The 21180-nt window shown below is 42.2% G+C and overlaps 1 protein-coding gene and 1 pseudogene across 16 annotated transcripts in view; one reads left to right on the plus strand and one right to left on the minus strand.

Annotated features, from left to right (window-relative positions):
• The window catches only part of ALMS1 (ALMS1 centrosome and basal body associated protein), a 345038-nt gene that overhangs the window by 23660 nt on the left and 300198 nt on the right, over window positions 1–21180 (minus strand). For 10 of the 16 annotated variants that reach the window (XR_012517383.1, XR_012517382.1, XR_012517378.1 and 7 more), the window contains one exon: window positions 3301–7927. The exons of 2 other annotated variants lie outside the window; for them this stretch is intronic. The gene's annotated coding sequence lies outside the window, so the exon portion shown is untranslated. Of the gene's footprint in view, window positions 1–3300; window positions 7947–21180 lie in introns of all 16 variants that reach the window. 4 more of the 16 variants (XR_012517360.1, XR_012517361.1, XR_012517363.1 and 1 more) reach the window with 4 other exon arrangements.
• LOC101053059 (uncharacterized protein C2orf78-like) lies at window positions 11075–17388 on the plus strand (annotated as a pseudogene).

The raw sequence follows: 21180 nt of genomic DNA on the forward strand, positions 1-21180 counted from the left end.
TGCAGAATCTCTTGAACCTGAGAGGTGGAGGTTGCAGTGAGTCGAGAATGTGATTTTGTACTCCAGCCTGGGCAGCTGAACAAGACTGCATCTCAAAAACAAAACAAATAAAACAATAAAGCCTTAAAGGAAAAGTCAATTAAAATTTTTTTTCTTTTTTAATAAAAACAGCGTTCCAGGCCAGGAACGGTGGCTCACACTTGTAATCCCAGCACTTTGGGAGGCTGAGGCAGGCAGGTCACCTGAGGTCAGGAGACCAGCATGGGCAACATGGAGAAACCCGGTCTCTACTAAAAATACAAAATTAGCTGGGCGTAGTGGGTGGTACATGGTTGTGTAATCCCAGCTACTTGGGAGGCTGAGGCAGGAGAATTGCTTGAAACCCAGAGGCGGAGGTTGCGGTGAGTCTAGCCTTGTGCCACTGCCCTCCAGACTAGGCAACGAGAGTCAAAATCTGACTCAAAAAAGTAAAACAAACAAATAGGGTTCCAACATGCTGCCTAGGTTGGTCTCCAACTCCTGTGCTCAAGCAATCCTCCCTGAGCCAACACGTATGGCCTAAAAATGCCTACGTATTTTTGAAATACAATACGCTCAACTGTTTAAATTCATGTTAACTGTCAACAATAACCACTATGGGTATATATTACTAAAATCTCCATCTGACTCTTGGAAAAATGGAAATGTAGATGGGCTAAGTATCTTACCCAAGATCACAAAGCAGGTAACAGAGCCCAGATGCAAAACCAGGTCTAGCCTGACAACAACTATATTAGAGTGCTTATCAAAAACAGCTGCTAAACTGGCCAGGGGTGGCAGCTCATGTCTGTAATCCCAGCACTTTGGGAGGCCGAGGCAGGCAGATCACCTGAGGTCAGGAGTTCCAGATCAGACTAGCCAACATGGTGAAACCCCCATCTCTAGTAAAATAAAAAAATTGCCAGGTGTGGTGGCGGGTGCCTGCAATCCCAGCTACTTGAAAGGCTGAGGCAGAAGAATTGCTTGAACCTGGGAAGTGATAGTCACAGTGACTCAACAGTGTGCTACTGCACTCCAGCCTGGGCAACAGAATGAGACTCTGTCTACAAAACATCACCTTGCTATTTGTGATGGTTAATTTTAGGTGTCGACCTAACTGGATTAAGAGATACCTAGATAGCTGGTGAAGTACTGTTTCTGTGAGTGTCTGTCAGGGTGTTTCCAGAAGATACTGGTGTGTGAGTGGGTGGACTGAGTGGGAGGATACACCCTCAACATGGGTAGGTACCATCCAATAGGCCAGAGGCCTGGATAGAACAAAAGGCAGAGGAAAGGCTAATTGTGCTCTCTCCTAGAGCTGGAATACCCTACCTTCTCCTACTCTTGGACATCAGAATTCCAGGCTTCCTGGCCTTTGGACTTGAGGACTCACACCAGTGTTCTCCAACCCTTACCAGATTTCCAAGCCTTCAGCCTTGGATTGAGAGTTACTCCACCAGCTTCCCTAGTTCTCAGGCTTTCTGACTTGGACTGAATGCTACCAGCTTCCCTGGTTCTCCAGCTTGCACACAGCCTACTGTGAAATTTCTCAGCCTTCCTAAGTACATAAGCTAATTCCCCTAATAAAAAAGTCCCACCATGTACCCACACACCTACCTAACCACGGGCCCATCCATCCGTCCATCCATCCATCCATCCATCCATCCATCCATCCATCCATCCATCTATCGATCTATCCATCCAACCATCACCCGACTGGTTCTATCATTCTGGAGAACTCATATTAATGTACCACTTTAACCATATTGAGGTTTTCCTCATTTTCCAAGTGAAAATACTTTTGTTGTTTATCTGTTCAGAACCTTTGCAATTTCTCTATTATGATTTTATTACTTTTCTTATAGTTCATATTAACTCTCAAAGTAACAACCTTCCTGATCTAAAAGCCATTATCACATTAACATAGCCTAAGAATATAAGATCCTTTTGGATAGCCACATCAAACTCTTGGCTTCAGTGAAAAATCAATGAAAATTTCTAAGTCCCCTTCCCATTTCCCTCTGAAAAGTCACATATTCCCTATCCTGTAACTGATATTTTCAGGGCTAAATGCAAAATATAGAGCAGAATATTATCTCCTGGATCAAACTGATCAGCAAGAATTCCTCATCAGTATCATAATGTGTTTTCATTAATTACAGTCTTAATTTCTACCTCAATTCTAGCAAAAGGAAAGCAGAGAGAGGTACCTGACTCATGGTTGCAAAGTCTGGGTCTGAGTGTGGAAATGCTGAGGAGTTGAGTGACCCTGGATCCCATGTAGATTACACCTAGGTTCTTGTTTAACAGCCTAATTCATGGGTGGACTGGCTGCACGAAATGTGCTGAGTCTTCAAAACCACTTGATCTGGGTACACTGGAATTCCTATTCCTTAATGAGAATATTTCCACACAATATTGCTGGTTCCCAAATGTAGTTGTCCATTTGTGGACTATATTTTGGCCTATGAAAATAACAACGTCTTCCTTCTCCCATTCCTATTTGTTGACATCTTCCACGACAAATAAACAAGGTACCAGAAGAATGGATATATGCACCTTAAATGATATAAAAAGAGATCTCCCTGACACACAAATCTCACACATAAAACACAAGAATTATGGGTGTTGTGGCTCACACCTGTAATCCCAACACTTTGGGAGGCCAAGACAAGCAGATCATGAGGTAAGGAGTTCCAGACCAGTCTGGCCTACATGGTGAAACTCTGTCTCTACTAAAAAAATACAAAAATTAGCCATGCATGGTGGCACACACCTATAACCCCAGCTGCTTGGGAGGCTGAGGCTGGAGAACTGTTTCAACTCGAGAGGCGGAGGTTGCAGTGAGCCAAGATTGTGCCACTGCACTCCAGCCTGGGCGACAGAGCAAGAATTCATCTCAGATAAGTAAGTAAGCAGGTAAGTAAGTACGTAAGTAAATAAATAAGACTTTCTGACAGGACCATCTGAAGGTCTTCAATGTAGTTTTTTCTTTCTAAGCAATGTCCCTGGCACCTACTGAATACTGAGGAGTCGATAAACTGTTAGAAATAACTGTACAAAAAGCAAATCTTTCTCAAAAAAAGTAAATTAGGCTGAAATGCACTATTCGGGGTGCGGTCTCTCACTACTTCCACAGACATCTATAGACTTTTTGGCAAGACTATCTTATATTGGAACAAATGAATTATAAACTTTGCTTCCAAAATTTGAGAAATTCTTCTACATTTCCACCTTTAACTTTCATAAAAAGGGAAAAATAGTGACAACCCTCATACTTACATTCAATTGCATCATCTGGCCTCATGCCTTCTACATCAATCAAATACCTAACAAAATAACATAATTTGGGTCATTTACATACATGAAAAGAAAAATAATCAAGTTTTCCAAAAAGATCCTATTTCAGCTTATAAACATAGATAGAAAACTCCCAAGAAAACATCAGTACATGGAATCCAGCAATTATTAAAGGATGACAAACCATGACCACAAAATGACATTTTTCAAGAATGCAAGGACGACTCAACTTCAGAAGATCTATTTACATATTTATTTACATTACTATAACTTAACTAATAAACAAAAGGAAAGAAAATACGGAATCATTTTTTATCAAAATGCTTTATATAATAAAAATAGAAAGAGACTTCCTCAATATGACAGAGTATTTATCAGAAACCAACAACAAGCAAAAGAAAAATTGGGAAAAATATTAAGATTATAGCTAAAAAATACTGTATAACCAACAGAATGAGCCAGAAACTTGGAAGCACCATCACTGTCAGCCATTTCTTCCATACTCTAATCTTGAATCCACCACCATTTCCTGACAACTACATTACCTAAATATCTCTAGAATATGTCTGTATCTTTCCAGCAAAATGACCACCATGCCCTGGTCCACTACACCACTATGCCTTAATTCCTACAAACACCTCCTAATGAGTCTCCTTGCTTCTACCTCTTTCCCTCTGCAGTGCAGTCTCCACTCAGCAGCAAAACGATAGGTTGAAAAGGTAAATTTAATTATGTTTCCCACACATCCCCAACAACAAAAAATTCAACAGTTTTCTATTGTTAAGACAGTAACTAAAACCTTACACATAGCTCTGCATGGTTTTAGCTCCTACCCCTACTTCCAGCTCCATTTTAATGCCATATTCCCCCATGGCCCAGTCTCCCTGGTCAGTTTCTCCAACACAGAAAAAGTATACTTTTCCTGTTACATGGGCTTTGCTGATCTTTAATGTTCACAATTCTCTCCACAATGGTCCTATCTGGTTAACACTTACTCATACTTCAGATAGTTGCTCAGACCTCCTCACAGAAACCTCTAGTCCTCTCGTTGAAGTCAAATCCTCCCTGTTCTATGCTCTCATTGCACCACGTTCCCTCTCCTCCTGAGCACTTGTCAGAGTTGTAATGCTATAGGCATTTGTGTGATTCCTTAGTATCTACTCCCTCCCTAGACTGTTGGGAGGCACAAGGCAGCTAAGTCGCTTTGCTAGCACCCAGCACAGTGCCTACACGTAACAGATGCTCAGGAGATATTTTCTGAATCAACAAATATAAATCAGTACGTGTGGCAACATCCATGGAAAGCATAAGGACACATACGATTTGATTCAGAAATTCAATATTGAGTTAAATTACCTCTGGGGCTATGGCGTATGTATTCAAAACTGTTTATATAGAAATGTTCATGATGTCAATGTTTTTAAAATATCAAACATTTCTAACTTCGGTGTTCATCGGTATGTAAAGGAAAACAGCCCTTAAAAAGAATGAGTCCAAGTACTTTCAAAGAAAGATGTCTATCACATATTAAAAAACAGAATGTCTAACTATTACACCATTCAATCACATGTATGTTTGTATCTGCATTTTTAGAGTCTGAAAAGATGTGTACTAAATTATTAATCGTGGTAATCGCTGGGTGAGATCAAGACTGCCTTCTACTTCATGTATTTCTAGACTGGTTGCATTTTTTACAACAGGTTTACATTACCATTGAAAACAGACAAAAACAACTTTAAAATGGTCTCCCTCTGGGTTCGGCAACTTACCTGCAAATGATGTAGCTAGTCCTGTTTAACCCATGGGTACAGTGAACACCAATAAGTTTGTGTATAAAAAGAAAATACAGGGTTAAATAACTGAAGTACACCCCAAACTGTGTAACATTATCACTGCCCTGAAAATGAATAACTCTGAAGAAGAATTCGTTGTTTTAGGAACATACTATAATGAATAACCTAACAGAATGCCAAAATTAATTGCTTCTGGGAATTTTGGCATAGTCCCAATTAGACTCAGTGATGTAAACTACAGGCCTGGTAAGATACTAACAGCTTAATTGCAGTTTTCGACTGTGAATTAAAAATACGTACATATATATATATATATATATATATATATATATATATATACATACATATATAAACAACTAAATGTTTAGTCAGACCCATCTACCTACAAATAGAATGCCCATACATATTTAATTTAATTATACAAAAAGGGAGTGAAAGCAACAACAGGCTATGAGAAGAATGAAATTTGTTTCTGAACGAAACAAATGAAATGCCTTCACTCTTGATACCCAATAGCAAGGACAATTTCCATAGTACTCGAGTTTCCAACGAGCTTCCATTCCTTCTCTCATTTGGTGCTCCACACATGCCACAGGCCTACGTGCCCTGTGAAGTACTCAGGTAAATAGCACTATTCAAACTTCACCATGAAAAGGCAAGGCTTGGAGATGTAAGTCAAAGCAGGCAAACAGCACAAGACTAGAATCAAGTCTAACATTTTTCCCATTACACCACAGTATTTCTTACTCCATCCTTTTAAAACATTATTATCAGGAATTAAAGAAAAAACATGCAGTTTATCTTTGCAAAATTTGTGTCTGTGACTAGGTAGCCCATCAATTTGGGAGTCTAAGGCAGGAGAATTGCTTGGATCGGGGAGGCAGAGCTTGGGGTGAGCCGAGATCAGGCCACTGCACTCCAGTCTGAGGGACAAGAGCAAAACGCAGCCTCAAAAAAAAAAAAAAAAAGAAACAAACAAACAAAGAAACAAAACAACAAAAACAACAAAACAGATAGGAAGAAAATAAACAGAAGATGCAGTAATTAGAACCCAATTGCAATAGGTCAGGCAAGACCTGTATTGGGGGCTGACAGAAGGCGACAGTCAAAAGATAGGACATAATATGAAGAGGATTTATTGAGGTATGAGATGGTGGAGGATGGTCTAAAGGAGTAAAAACAGTTCACTGCACATATGTGCAAAGTCTCAAAATTAATCATTTGTACGTATAAAAGAACATCTCTCAAATGAGGCCTGTTAGGACCTAACAACATATGCTCTTTGTGATTTCTGAAAACAATACAAACCAACTTTCCATGTGTGACCTTAGGACGCTACTACTGGGTTCTCAAATCATTATACTTTCCGTGCCAAGTAACAAGGAATTAAGGAGGTTCTATTTTGGGAATTAAAGAGTGTCCCCAAAGGTAACAGTCTGCCTTAATGTAATCCTTCTGTATTTCACCAAAGAGCACTGGCCAGAACCTCGCATTTACAAGAATAAGGAGAAATCACACAACATCACAGACACTGCCCCTTTCAGCTACAGCAGGTGGCAAAGAGCATCAAAGCCTCAAAGCAAGGGGCGGACAAGCCAAGATTGTGACAGCAAAAGTGAGACACAGAAACCACAAAAGATGAAGCCCATGCCCAGAAGCCATGAGCCGGAAAGGCCCAAGGGCCCAAGACATATTACCTTTGGGGGATGTGGTTTCCGCCCTTCTTCTTGGATGAGGAGCGTCCAGCAAAGTCCCGTCCCGGGCCCCAGCCATTGTGGGCATTGTGCCATTGGCTCATGTGGGTCTGAAAAGCCACCCACACAATGCCAAACCAGCCAAAAGTGCCAGTCCGGCACCCTCAGTGCCAGGATAAAACCGTAGACTGAAAGAAACTCGGAAGCCACACACACAGAGCTCCGGCGTCTTGCTACTAGACAATTCAGTCGTGATGGCGTAACCACGCAGGCTTACTGAGAGGCTTGATTTGTACACAGGACTTTGGTGGCTACATCGCCCTCTTTAGCCAGAGGAAGAGTAGCACAGGTCAATCAGGGCCTGTAGGCACCCTTCAGAATTCAAACAGTATGGCACTGGGAAGTCCCTCTGTCCCTGCCCTGTACCTCCCCAGAGCACTCTTCCCCCTCCTTTGTGTTCTTCTAGATATTTACAAGTGCTTACACTCACATTTTGCATATTGTGTGTATTTACTTTCACACATATGTATGTCCTCTATTTTTATACAAAAGGAGCAACAATTCATCATCTACAATGTATCTCGAACACTGATTCTCCCAGTCAATGTATGCATACTTACATTGCATTTTTTAGCGGCCATAGGGAATTAATTGGATTATGAGTAACATAATTAAAAGTACCATAATGTATTCAGCCAGTGCAATGTTAATGGACCTTTTGTTGTTTTCAGGTTCTTTTGAAATCTTCTTACAGACAATGCTGCAATGTGAACCTTCTTATACACATATATAGGTACATCTAAATTCCTAGAAGTAGAATGTCTAGAATAAAAAAACAAACTTAAAATTTTGAAAGATACTACCTAATTATCCTTCACAAATAATGTACAAACATCGGTTCCCTTCACAGCCAAATTTTACTGGGTTCTATCACATACGAGGTATCATGTCAGAAGTGGACAGAATGTAGTTAGGTTTTAGCAAGTGTCAAAAATAACTGAGAGTGGAGCTCAAGTCCACGGTTTCCACACAGTCTCATGCATAAAGATCTGTACCTTTTAGAAAAACGTTGAATTCTGCTACAAGTGGAACAGCAAAGGAACAGGATCCACTATAGCAGCTCTGAAAACAGAAGACAATACTAAATTTCAGATTAAACTGTAACTAATTAGGATTGCAGATTTTTAAAAGTAATTTTTACTTCTCACTTTCTATTTTGTGGACGTATCTTACATATATTTTTAGTAATCTTTGCAACCATTTTAGAGTTGGGTGAACTGAGGATCAGAAAGGTCAGAGTTATTGAATAAATGAATATCAATAGAGCTAGGCCACTAGATTTATTAACACTTTTGAGACAGTAAAATTCCAACTAGTTTTAAATACATAAACATTTACAATTCTGAAAATTTCCACATCATTACAAATGTGTCAATATACACAAATTGTTAACTGGCGAACAAAAAAGACATGTTAGCTGAACATAGCAAACTTACAATTAGGAATATTCAATTATTTGTTGATGTTGTTGCTGCTGTTGACAGGGAGTCTCACTCTGTCACCGAGGCTGGAGTGCAGTAGCACAATCTCAGCCTACTGCAACCTCTGACTCCTGGGTTCAGATGATTCTCTTGCCTCAGTCTCCTGAGTAGCTGAGACTACAGGCGTGCACCACCACACCTGGCTAATTTTTCTATTTTTAGTAGAGATGGGGTTTCACCAAGTTGGCCAGGCTGGTCTTCAACTCCTGATCTCAAGTGATCTGCCTGCCCTGGCCTCCCAAAGTTCTGGGATTACAGGTATGAGCCACTGCACCCAGTCCACATTCAAATTTGACATTAAATTAGAAAATATTCTGGCTGGGCCCAGTGATCCCAGCCTGTAATCCCAGCACTTTGGGAGAGCAAGGTGGGTGCATCACTCGAGGTTAGGAGTTTCAGACCAGCCTGACCAACATAGTGAAAACCTGTGTCAACTAAAAATACAAAACTTAGCCCCCAAATTAGCCAGACGTGGTGGCTCACACCTGTAGTCCAGGCTACTCGGGGAGTCCTGCTGAGGCAGGAGAATGGCTTGAACACAGCAGGTGAAGGTTGCAGTGAGCCAAGATCATGCCACTGACCTCCACCCTGGTGACAGAGGAAGACTCCGTTTCAAGAAAAAAAACAAACAAAAAAGATCAATTCAGGTATCTCTAATAGGCTACCACCAAGGAAAAAATTATATCCATAGATTTCCTCCCCCAAATCAGCTTATTCCACACAGAAATCACCAGCAGCTCAGCCCTAACTCATTTATCAGTTGTAAGAGAAGTTAGTGAGAAAAGCACTAACTAGGAAAACAAATGCCAAGGCAATCCAGGTCAACTTGAGCTGACTGCAGACATCTCTTTCTTTGAGCACACAGCACAACTCACCACAGTGCCTTTTTCACGCATCCCTCTTTGATTTCCTCCACAAAACCTATCAGGACAAGATAGTTCATGATGTCTCAAAAGAAACAACCATTGTGAGAAAAATGTGCAGTAGGTCTTGCAATGTTGTTTTCCGTAAAAATATGAAAGGGAAAAAACATGTATAAAAACCAGGGCATTTAAAAGACATCTACAGGTTGGACATGATGGCTCACACCTATAATCCCAGCACTTTGGGAAGCTGAGGTGGGTAGACCATCTGAGGTCAGGAGCCAACATGGTGAAACGTTATCTCTACTAAAAATACAAAAATTAGTCAGGCATGGTGGTGGGCGCCTGTAATCCCAGCTACTCAGAAGTCTCAAGCAAGAGAATTGCTAGAACCCAGGAGGTACAGGCTTCAGTGAGCTGAAATCGTGCCACTGCACTCCAGCCTGGGACTCAAAAATAAATAAATAAAAATAATAAAATAAACGCAATCTACATTATATAGACATACTAATGATTGATATAAATGAGCAATATGACATAAAACAAAATAGAAAAATATATTATGATTATTTTCTTCAGTGTATAATAGTCATGGATGTTTCTGGACTATCTAGCTACAGAAAAAATACTGAATTATCTGTTATGTTAATGCAAAATAAGTGTGTGTATTTGTTTCTCACAGAAACCAAGAAATCCACACAAATCCCTTTGTTCCTGCAACTCAACTGGCCTATTTCCTATTCTTGACTAAATTCAACTCTTCATTTGCCTGGCCCTTGCACCCAAGTATGGCCGACAGGGAATTCTAAACGCCCAAGATTCTGTAGTGGCTGTTTGCAATGGCGAGGAGGCTGTAAGTAACTGCCACACTGGATCCTCTTATGTGAGAAAAAAGAAAGTACCCTGAATGCCTCTCACGTATAAAACAGCAGGATGGCAGGATTTCTGTGTGGCCCAAGGAGCCAGAGGTAGCAAACTATGGGCAAAAGAATTATGAACAAAGGCTAGAAGAGGGAAGGTATGCAGTCAGCCCTGTCTTCTACCTCTCTGGTGTTTGCTTCTCATGAGCAGAGTCCGTTTTCCAAATGTCACGACACTGAAAAGAAGACCTCTGCTCTGGAAGTTGACAGGCAGTCATATCCACGAGTGCAAAAATGCAAGATCAAGGCTTGGCCCAGAAACAATGCCTACAATAAAGGGAAAAATGGAGAGCAGAAGAGAGATCCAAGTCCAACGTGACCAAGCCTGGGCCAGCCCAAGGAAGGTAGGATTCAAGTAGAAGAAATGAAAAGAGAGGCGCTTCGGACCACATCATTTCCTACAAGGAGCAGTCAACAAACTTTGCTCTTCAGCCAAGGTACAAAAAAGGGTTCTTTAATCTCTTCGTTTGGCCCTTAAAAGCAGCAGTAAATTCATTAATCAGATTCACTGAAATGCCTTCAGAACAACTGTAATTGCTCAGCTTAGATGTCCCTTTCCTTTCTCTGCAAGGATACTGTGTATGTACTATACGATTATAAATGTATAGCATTATATACTATGAAATATGACATATAAAATATAAATTTAGTCAATATTAGTGAACACATATAAGGAACACTGAGATGATCTTGCAGAATTTCACCTCCCTGGAACTCAGCCACTTAGTACTGCTTCAGCTTTCCTACCACCTCTGCCAGCCAATCCCATCTTCTTGGGAATCTGCCCTCCCTATTGGCTATCACACACCTTTAAACTGCCTGCTTTGTGACATCATTTTCTCACCAGGCCTACTGCCACCTGGTAGAATCTTGGGGTAGCCTGTAAATTTGTATCATCGCAGGTGGCCAGTAACCAGTGTGACCAGTGGCCTTCATACTGGACACATGTACGTCTTGGCTTCAGCCACCCGGACATCCACTAGGATCGTCTCTTCATCCCTTGCATCTACAGTTGATGTTTCTTCTTCTCTGACCATGTCAGGTAAAGAGAGAAACTTTCTTGACAGTTTTTCATTCGACTTCTTTCCCCCAAGTGTAGATTTCCTTACCCCTATAGCTCCAAGAATAACAGGGAAAGTATTCAAGTAGAAATCTAGAGACCTCATTTCAGTTTTGGCTTTGACATTTACTAACTGTGTGACTTCAGAGGACTCTTTCATTCTCTCACAAAATCTGTTTCCTCATCTGTTACATTAGCATAATAGACTGGTTATTCCCTCTTGCCCCTTTCTTTCCTAATGCTGAGGCGTAAAGGGCACAAGTACAGAAAATGAAATCAGACACTTTTTGAGGGTGTTTATTTCAACAGAAACAGAGAGAAAACTAAGTGGTGTCGAAAACAAGCAAGGTATTCTGAGGTGTTTCATGAGTAACAGACTCCCTCCACTAATATTTCAACTTAATTATTTTAAATTTAGTGATGTTTTACATGTTCAGCCAGGCAAGGTGGCTCAGACCTGTAATCTCAGCACTTTGTGCAGCCATCTCCCTCACTAATATTTCCACTTTACTATTTTATATTTAGTGATGTGTAGTGATGTTTTTAATATTCAGCTGGGCATGGTAGCAACTGCCTGTAATCTCAGTGCTTTGGGAGGCTGAGATGAGAATTGCTTGAGCCCAGGAGTTCGAGACCAGTCTGAGCAACACGGCAAGAACCCATCTCTACAAATTAAAAAAAAAAAAGTCGGGGCCGGGCGCGGTGGCGCAAGCCTGTAATCCCAGCACTTTGGGAGGCCGAGGCGGGTGGATCACGAGGTCGAGAGATCGAGACCATCCTGGTCAACATGGTGAAACTCCGTCTCTACTAAAAAAAAAAAATACAAAAAGTTTAGCTGGGCGTGGTGGCGCGTGCCTGTAATCCCAGCTACTCAGGAGGCTGAGGCAAGAGAATTGCTTGAACCCAGGAGGCGGAGGTTGCGGTGAGCCGAGATCGCGCCATTGTACTCCAGCCTGGGTAACAAGACGGAAACTCCGTCTCAAAAAAAAAAAAAAAAAAAAAAAAAATCGGCCAGCTGTGGGGGCATGCCAGGTACAGAGGAGGCTGAAGTGGGAGGATCAGTTGACTGTTTGAGCCCAGGACCTTGAGGCTGCAGTGAGCCATGTTCACACCACTGGACTTCAGCCTAGATGACAAGGTGAGACCCTGTCTGAAACAAACAAGAGAAGTAATATTCATGGTTTGGAGATTCCTCTCTGAATTAGATGGAAAGAGAAAATGAAGAGTACTGAGTTATGAGGGAGATATGCTAGGGCAAGGAATTTGGGATTTTAAATGAAAGCAGAAAGACAGGGTCCCCTACACTTCTCCTTGGGATATGCTCTGGAGAATTACACAATGATTTTAAGAGAAAAAAAAGTATACTTGAAATTTTAGAAGAAAAGCAGAAAGCCAGCAGAGTGAAATCCACTCAGAACAGGGCAAAATGAAGTTGATTTTAGGAAATGCTGAGATAAATAAACTAGGAAGGAAACAGGCTAAAATAGAGTATTGCTAGAAGAGCAGCATATCAGAAGTCACATTCAGTTGTTTTTTTCTGTTGCCCTTTTGAATATAGATGACACTTGACAATTTTTAAAATAAACATTTTAGACATGTGTTTTAGAAATGATGCTTCCAGGCCGAGCTGGTGGCTCACGTCATAATCCCACTACTCTGGGAGGCTGAGGCAGGCAGATCACTTCACATCAGGAGTCCGTGACCAGCCTGGCAAACACAGTGAAATCCTGTCTCTATTAAAATTTCAAAACATTAGCCAGAGGCAGTGGTGCACACCTATCATCACAGCTACTCAAGAGGCTGAGGCATGAGAATTGCTTGAGCCAAGGAGGCAGAGGTTGCAGTGAGCCAAGGTCAAGCCACTGCACTCCAGCCTTGGTGACAGAGTGAAACTGTCAAAAAAGAAACAAACAAACACACAAGAAAAAAAAAAAACCATTTCTTCTGAAACTGTTAGGTAGTATTTAGACTTAGGATAAAAAGCCAGGCTTGAAGAGGGCAAAGAATGACCTTTCAGATTTACCAATGGCCTGGCTTAAATGTAAATGCTCGGAAATGTCACATGACCTGTAGAAGCAAACTGTGACAGTAAGGAGTATAAAAGTAATCGCTGTACTATATTGTCATATGCCAAAATTATCATATTAACAGTTCTATTTCTCCTGGTTTCTGGTCTATGCTCACAGAAGGGTCCTGACAAGGAAGTCATGGGAATGATGTTAACATACTGGTAAAACTTAAACAGGTCAATCGGACCTCTCTCAGCCTCAGTTACTCATAAAATGAAAATGTTAGAACTTCTTTAAGGACTTCCCAGTTTTAAAATGCTCCAATTCTAGGAAATAGTTATGAGTCAACACTCACTTAGATTCAAGCAAAAGATAGGGAAGAGAGAAGGTTGCTTCTAGCCTAGGAAATAAAGTACAAAGCCAGACCACTTAGGTCTTCTGCACACGTGTGACCAAACTGGACACAAAGGCAGCTCATCACAAGAGGACCAAACTGCTTCGGCACTCAGGGCCATCATAAAGTGTTTGGCTTTTGGTATCTCAGTGAGTATTGGTATTAGAGGCTTCTTGTTTGAAACAACCTTATGAAAATGCTGTTCTCCAAATCAGGTGAAAATTTTTCAATCTCATCAGTTTGTTCATATCTCTCTTCTTTCCTCAGAAGATTTCCAAAATACCTCTTTACTTGGAACTGCAAATTCTCTGCAGCTCTCACTTCCTGTGGTGAGCAATGTGACTTCCTTTACAGGAAGCATCTCCAACTTCTCCAGAGCCTCTGCTCCAGCTGTTAGCTCAGCATGGCTACTGCCATCAGCCTCTGGCACCTCTTTCCATTCACTCACAGGCAGTGCCTACCTTTACCAATATTCTAACACAACTACGTTGTCTACAGTTAGTAGCCAGAGCCATAGCTCTATTTCAGCAGCCACCTCCTCAGGCATTTTTGAGTGGGACATTACAGCAAGCACAGCACAGAAGCCATCCTCACTCAGGGACTTCACTGTGACTGTCCTTGACCAGAACACAGCTGTCTCTTTCATGTCCATGACGGCCCAGCATGATAAAACTTCAGATGCCAATATTATAGTCCCTCTGTATCCAACACTATCTGCCAGCCTTGTTCAGGGGACACAATCTCAAATTCCAAAGCAGCAGGGCCATAGCCTGACACTTCCCTACCAGAAAGGAAGCCAGGTCTATTACTATAATCCAGGCACACTGGGGCCTCGACTATCTGAAGAACTTGGCCCCTGGCTGCAGTCCTATGGCTCTGTGTCATACATAGAAAATAGGGCATCAGCCCATCAACCAGAAATGGTGATGGTGCTAAAGGAGGTTCAGCCCACAAATGTTCTACCAACAGTCTCAACTACTGGCATGTACTACCCTGTGTCTGCTCAACCCATCACAGAAACCAGTTTTCAAGGTGAGTACAACCAACAAGAAAGGAGAGGAATAGGAGGAATAGACTCAGCATTGAAAGGGAGGTTCAAATCTATAGCTGAGTGGTAAGTCCACGGATAGCTAGAATTTAAGTCCTGAGACTTCAACTGCTATTCTTGGGCATTGCTCTCCATTTTCAGGCTCTTTCTAATAACACCTTCTAAATGGGAAAGTTGAGCACTATAATGACCGTCTATGCCACATGTAAGAGAGTCCCAAGAGATACAACACTTTTTAGCGCCTTGGCTGATCAGCTCGCTTGCACCAGACTGTAACTTCCTTCCTTAATCTATTACTTTAGTCTCTTTGGAAGACACTTCAGAAGTCTTACCTTGGCAGTGACATTTTGATTTTCCTTAACTTACAATAGGACTTAAGACTTCGTGCTCAGAGATCCTCTCCAAAATAAACAGGCTCAGAATCTGTGCTTGCTTATATATTTCATGTGGAAGGGCTCCACTCTCTCCTCTAGTCCATGGCATAAAGGGTTCTTATTCTCTCAGGAGAATGGAGAGCCTGGAAAGGACCCTATATGAGAATGTGAGGCTTTATCAAACATCTCCTGTTTAAAAATCACTTTCACTTTTTATGTGGCTTACAACAACCCTATGAAATTCAAAGAAAGCCAAGAAACAAACACATCAAATGATAACCAATAAGAGAGCAGTCACTGCCTATCCCCTACTTCAGGGTCTTGTCCATGGTACTGAAGAAGAGCTAGTAGAAATGCCTTGCCCATGTTAGAAAGGTATCTGACTGCTGCATTTGTATGTAGGGGGATCATCTCACTTACCAGGGACTGACTTCTTCCTTGATTCCTTTGCAGTGATGGAAACTTCCCTGATAATGGATACTTCCCTGGGATTGCAATCTCCAAGCCAGACATTTTGCCTGGCAGAAACTCCAGAATTCTCCAAGTTCTGCAGTACCTGAGATATCCAGATTCTTGAGAGTAATCCAACACCTGAACTTGGGGACATTTCAATGATAGCTCCAGTCCAGAGTCCAGCTAATCTCTTGACACTGTCTCCAGCTCCAAGCCAGGAGAAAACCAAGAATGAGAATTTGGATGAGATTAAAACCAAGCTTTCAAAGCCTCTAGATGCCTACTGATTCCCAAAAAGGAAATCAAGATCCTCCACTGCTTCCTTTAGAAATCCCTATTCACCAGCTTCTGTCCTGCATTGATTCTTTTGGCCAAGAGAAGCAGCCTGGTTCTGAAAATGTCAATCTGAGAAAGAACAGCCTGAGTCTTGAGGGCCAAGGGATACTTGAAAATGGGATTGAGTCTAGCAGTGATCTTGCAGACATCACTACATTGGTCAAGGATACTCACCTCCCCTTGAGCTTCAGTTCCTTACAAGATCTTGACCAACCCCAAAGTGCCACCACAAAGAAAGCCAAAGATTCCAATGCCATCAAGGTAAATCAGGTGCAAGAAAAGTCAACTGTCATAAAGGATCACTCTGATCAAGTCAGGAAGAGCAAGCATAAAGCTGCTGAGCCTATCCAGGGTGTGCCTAAGGCCAAATTCCAGCCAAAGAACCCAAAGAGCCTATTAGATGGAGAAGTGACTGTGGTGCTACCACCAGTGACAGCGCTTCTGTGAGCAAGGGCAAACATTCTAGCAACAAGCCTCACCAAGCCGCATCCAGCAGGAGCAGCACAACTAAGAGGCATGGGCAGGAGAAGACCAAAAGGAGCAGAGAGAACAGCTCCAAGAAATCTGAAGACAGTAAGCAGTCAGGGGCCAAAGTGAAGGTAGAAGAGAAGCAAACCTTTACCAATATGAAGTGGAAGAAATATGAACCTGACCTTAGCCAAAAGACCTTCAAAAAGCCACAAAGCTCCCTAGGCATGCACATGCTACAGTCCGTGCAAGTTTTCCATGCACTGTGGAATAAGACTGACAAGAAAACTGGATTCTCTTCCTCCCAGACTCTGGGAAGCTCAAGCAACACCCAGAACCCCCGGCCATTCTCAGCTCTCCAACCATGGCTGGATACCCGATGTGAGGGGAAAAGCCCGGAGAAAACTCAACTCAAGGCACAGAAACTGGATGACAGTGCTGAAAAGGAGTGTCCATCTCCATCCCAGTATGAGTTACCACCACCTGGGAAGGTCAAGTTGGTACTGTTACCCTTTCCGACCCTGGACAAACCACAAGCTCAACCTGTTGCTTGGCAGACACATCCTCCAGCCTCACTTAGGCCTGCTGTGGCTTGCCCTGCTCGACCTGGTTCTACTAACTCAGCTCAGACGACTGCATTCAGTCCATCCCAACCGGCCCCTACCAACATATCTTTGACAGGTCCTGCCAGACCAGCTCAGCCAATTTCAACCAATGCAACCCAACCCGGTTCAGCCAACACTAACCAGCCTCCTACTGCCTCTCAGTCTGCTGCTTCTAGGCCAGCACCCTACGAAACATCATCTTGCTCTTCTCTCCAGTGGGAGCCTGTTTCCACTGCTGTGACCAATCTCCAGTCACTGCCCAAGCCTCAAATACAATTTCTAATTCAAGACTTCCGCTTACAACCGAGACCATGGAGGACGCCCGACATTTCTCGGCCAGTGGTGTCAACATCCATCACAAAAGAGCAGAGGCCAGAGCGTGAGGCCATGAAGAGGAAGGCTCAGCAAGAGCATGAAAATGCTGCAAATACACCTGTTTTGGGAAACTCCAGTTCTTCATCCAAAGGGAAAAAGATACCGAAATTTCTCAATACTATGGCTACAGAATCTAAGAGCTGCTGAGACTGTTGGCTTTACTTTGGATACCAGCTGGTTTTCCAAATATATAGACAGATAACTAATTTATCTGTTCTGATAATATATTTTTCAAACTGAATTAAGAAATCTAATAGAATTAATAGATAAATAATAAAGAGGCTTTTGAATTTTGAGATGCTGTTGACTGTGGCTTTTCTTTGGTGGGGTGGGGATCAAAGGCTGCTATAGAAGGAATTTTTACTGTGTGTGGTGGCTCGTGCCTGCAATTCCAGCACTTTGGGAGGCCAAGGTGGATAGATCACCTGAGATCAGGAGTTGGAGACCAGCGTGGCTAACATGGTAAGACCTATCCCTACTAAAAACACAAAAAAGTTGCTAGCTGTGGTGGTGGGCACTTGTAATTCCAGCTTCTGCGGAGACTGAGGAATGAGAATTTCTTGAACCTGGGAGGCATAGTGTGCAGTGAGCTGAGATCACACCATTGCACTCCAGCCTGAACAACAGAGTGAAACTCCACCTCACAAAAAACAAAAAATAAAAAACAAGGAACTAAAACTTGGATGAGAGAATATACAGCAGAATTGAGGAAAGAGGAAGGAATGTGGTTTAGGACTAAGAAGGTCTAAAGGGGAAAGATTTTGTGGGCTTATACAAAGAATCAGAAATGGGGGAAATGGCAGAAGTAGGATGCAGACTCTGAGGTTAGGAGTAAAAGAATAAAATTTGGATAGAAGTTGAAGATGGCAGAAGATAAGGCTGGGTGGACCAAAAGAAATGTACAAAATCTCCCACGGATGATGGCCTTATGTCTCCTGGCCTATCAGATAGGTGTTTTAGAAAATTAGATTCAGGACTCATCTCCAACAGGTTTGAGTTACCTTATACATTTAGGATTACAGTTGGGAAAGCTCAGTACAAAACAGGGGAAATCTATCACCAGGGGAACGCCTACCACAAGGGCTCACAGTTCTAGGTGCAGCTGATAACCTGGGGCCTAGTCGAGTGAACTGCAGCAGCTTGAGGCTGACCCAGAAAAGACCCTGGCGTATAAATCACCATTGACTCAACACCTACGCACAGGCCAGCGAGATGCACTACTTCAGTTCACCTTCACAACACACAAGACCAGTAACACTGTGCCACCTTCCTAGTGAGGTTCAGCAATGGGCTTGGGTCACACTGCATGCAAGCAGGTAAGGCCTGTGGGTCTCCGAAGTCCTCAGTGTTTGCGAGCGTCTGCAGGCATCACAAGCAGATGAACTGAAGCTTCCGGAGGTATTTAAATATTCAGAGGTCCTCCAGGTCCTCCTCCATCCATTCCAGCACGTGCAACCTTCTCAGCAATCACCATTAACTGAAGTACACCACAAAAAACGGCTTGGAGCGTCCATTTTCACAGACTGAGCGGTGGGCGCGCATGCGCCCTGGGTCGCCCTCCAAAAGCTGCAAGACGCAGGCGCCCAACTGAGCCGAGTTGCTCCTTGCGGGGAGGGGACCCCGCCTCGAGGCACAGCGATAACCAGAAAGGGTTGGGGTGGTAGGAGAGGGCAGGAGAGGAACGGGTGGGGAAGGGAAGATGAGGCCAGTGGACGGTCACCGTGAGAAAATCAGTACTTTACTTTTTAAAAATTAGTTTGTGATACATAATTCACCTAATAGAAATTCACTGTTCAAAATCATACGAATGGGCCAAGAGCGACCTGAAATCCCAGCACTTTGGGAGGCTGAGGCGGGCGGATCATTTAAGCTCAAGAGTTCGAGACCAGCCTGGCCAATGTGGTGAAACCACGCCTTTACTAAAATAAAAAAGTAGCCGGGCGTGGTGGCGGGCGCCTGTACTCAGGAGGCTGAGGCACGAGAATCGCTTGAACCCCTGAGGGGGAGGTTGCAGTGATCCGAGACGGCGCCACCGCACTCCAGCCTGGGTAACAGAGCAAGACTCAGTCTCAAAATAAAAAACAAAAATCAAACAGAAAATTGTACAGTTCAGGGGCATTTGGCATGTCACAAGGTTGTACAATCATTACAACTATCTCAGCCATTACATTTTCATCATCGCCTGCAAAAAAAAAAAAAAAAAAAAAAAATCCCTCTACCGATTAGCAGTCACTCCTCATTCCCTCCTCCCTCTGGCCCCAGGCAACCACCAATCTCTGGATTTACCCTTTTCTGGACATTTCATATAAATGGAATCATATGATATGTGACTTTTGGTATCTGGGTTCTTGCATTCAGTAACATGTTTTATTTTATTTTCTATTTTTATTTTTTTTTACAATTATCTCAATTTTAATGTTTCCCAAGCATTATGTTGACCAGGTACCCAGGTTTGAGTTATGCACATTGACAGCGTCCATTATATATACCACACTTGAAGCTATTAAGGATTTAGCCATTTTCTAATATTAGCCTATTTTCTACACTGCTTTTTCACATATATGCCCACTAATAAATGGAATGTCTGTTACATTGATCGGTTTGTGAGTGTTTCTGGAAAACTGCAATAAGTGTGAAGACCAATTTCCATGCTGGCATTGCATGCATCCAAATATTAATGCACAGAGGCATAGAATTAGAGCAACAAAAGAGCATATTCAAACCCTAGCATGCCCCATTCCCTGTGTTATTGCTTGCTTTGCTTAGTCATTTAGCACTATGTTTTAAAGGTTTATCTATGCTGTAGTGTGTGTCTGAACTTTATTCTTTTTCATGTGGCATAATATTCCCATTGTATGACTACATCACATTGGCTTATCCATTCATCCGTTACTAGACATTTGGGTGTTTCCACTAGCATTCTAGATTTATTAAGAGTTTATTCTGTGCCAGGCAGCACCTGGCTAAGTTATTCACCCATTTCACAGATAAGGAGGTAGAGAGTCTTAAGAATTTGTCCAAGATTAAGAGCTGGCTAGCAAGTGCTAGCAATAGCTGGGATTTAAACTCAGGCATTTTAGACTTCAAAGGTAATCAATACACATGACAGAACACTGGAAAGATATAAAATGGTGACAATGGAAATTCACCCTTTCCCCAAGTTTCCCAGTCACCACCTACCTCCTCCCTTAGAGGCATCTACTTTTGCCACTTTCAGGATTCTTCCAGAGAATTTATTTATTTATTTTCACCCCAACATGTATGAATTACAATTTACTGAATAATCTGCCCCATTGGTTTGAAATGTCACTTTTATGTAAACCACATTTCTATGTGTGTTTCCATTACTCTTTTCAGAACCGTCCTTTTTTGCCTATCTTTTATATTTGCCATTTCTCTAGAATCCTTTTTATTAACTTCTTTTTGATTTTTAAAAATTTTTTCTTTTTAAAAAGGTTTTATATACTATGTTCATTCATTCTTTTTTTTTCCTTTGAGTCTCAACTCTGCTGCCCAGGCTGGATTTGCACTGGTGCAACCTCAGCTCACAGCAAACTCCATCTCCTGGGTTCAAGTGATTCTTGTGCCTCAGCCTCCAGAATAGCTGGGATTACAGGTGCACAGCCCCATGCCTGTTTAACTTTTGTATTTTTAGTAGAGACGGGGTTTCGCCAGCTTGGCCAAGCTGGTCTTGAGAACTCCTGGCCTCAACTGATCCACCTGTCTTGGCCTCCCAAAGTACTAAGATTACGGGTGTGGGCCACCATGCCGAGCCTGTTCATTCTTGTGTCCTTTTTAGTTTAGTCTTCATTTCTGAAGCTTTTTTGTTCCCTCCAAAGTCCTGGTTTAATAAGGACTTATTTTGAGGAAAAAAGATTCCAAACATCAGGCTGATCACAAAAATAACCCACAGTATCAACTTTAGAAAA

The sequence above is a fragment of the Saimiri boliviensis genome, chromosome 1, assembly GCF_048565385.1.
Source record: "Saimiri boliviensis isolate mSaiBol1 chromosome 1, mSaiBol1.pri, whole genome shotgun sequence".
In the NCBI taxonomy this organism is placed as follows: domain Eukaryota; kingdom Metazoa; phylum Chordata; class Mammalia; order Primates; family Cebidae; genus Saimiri; species Saimiri boliviensis.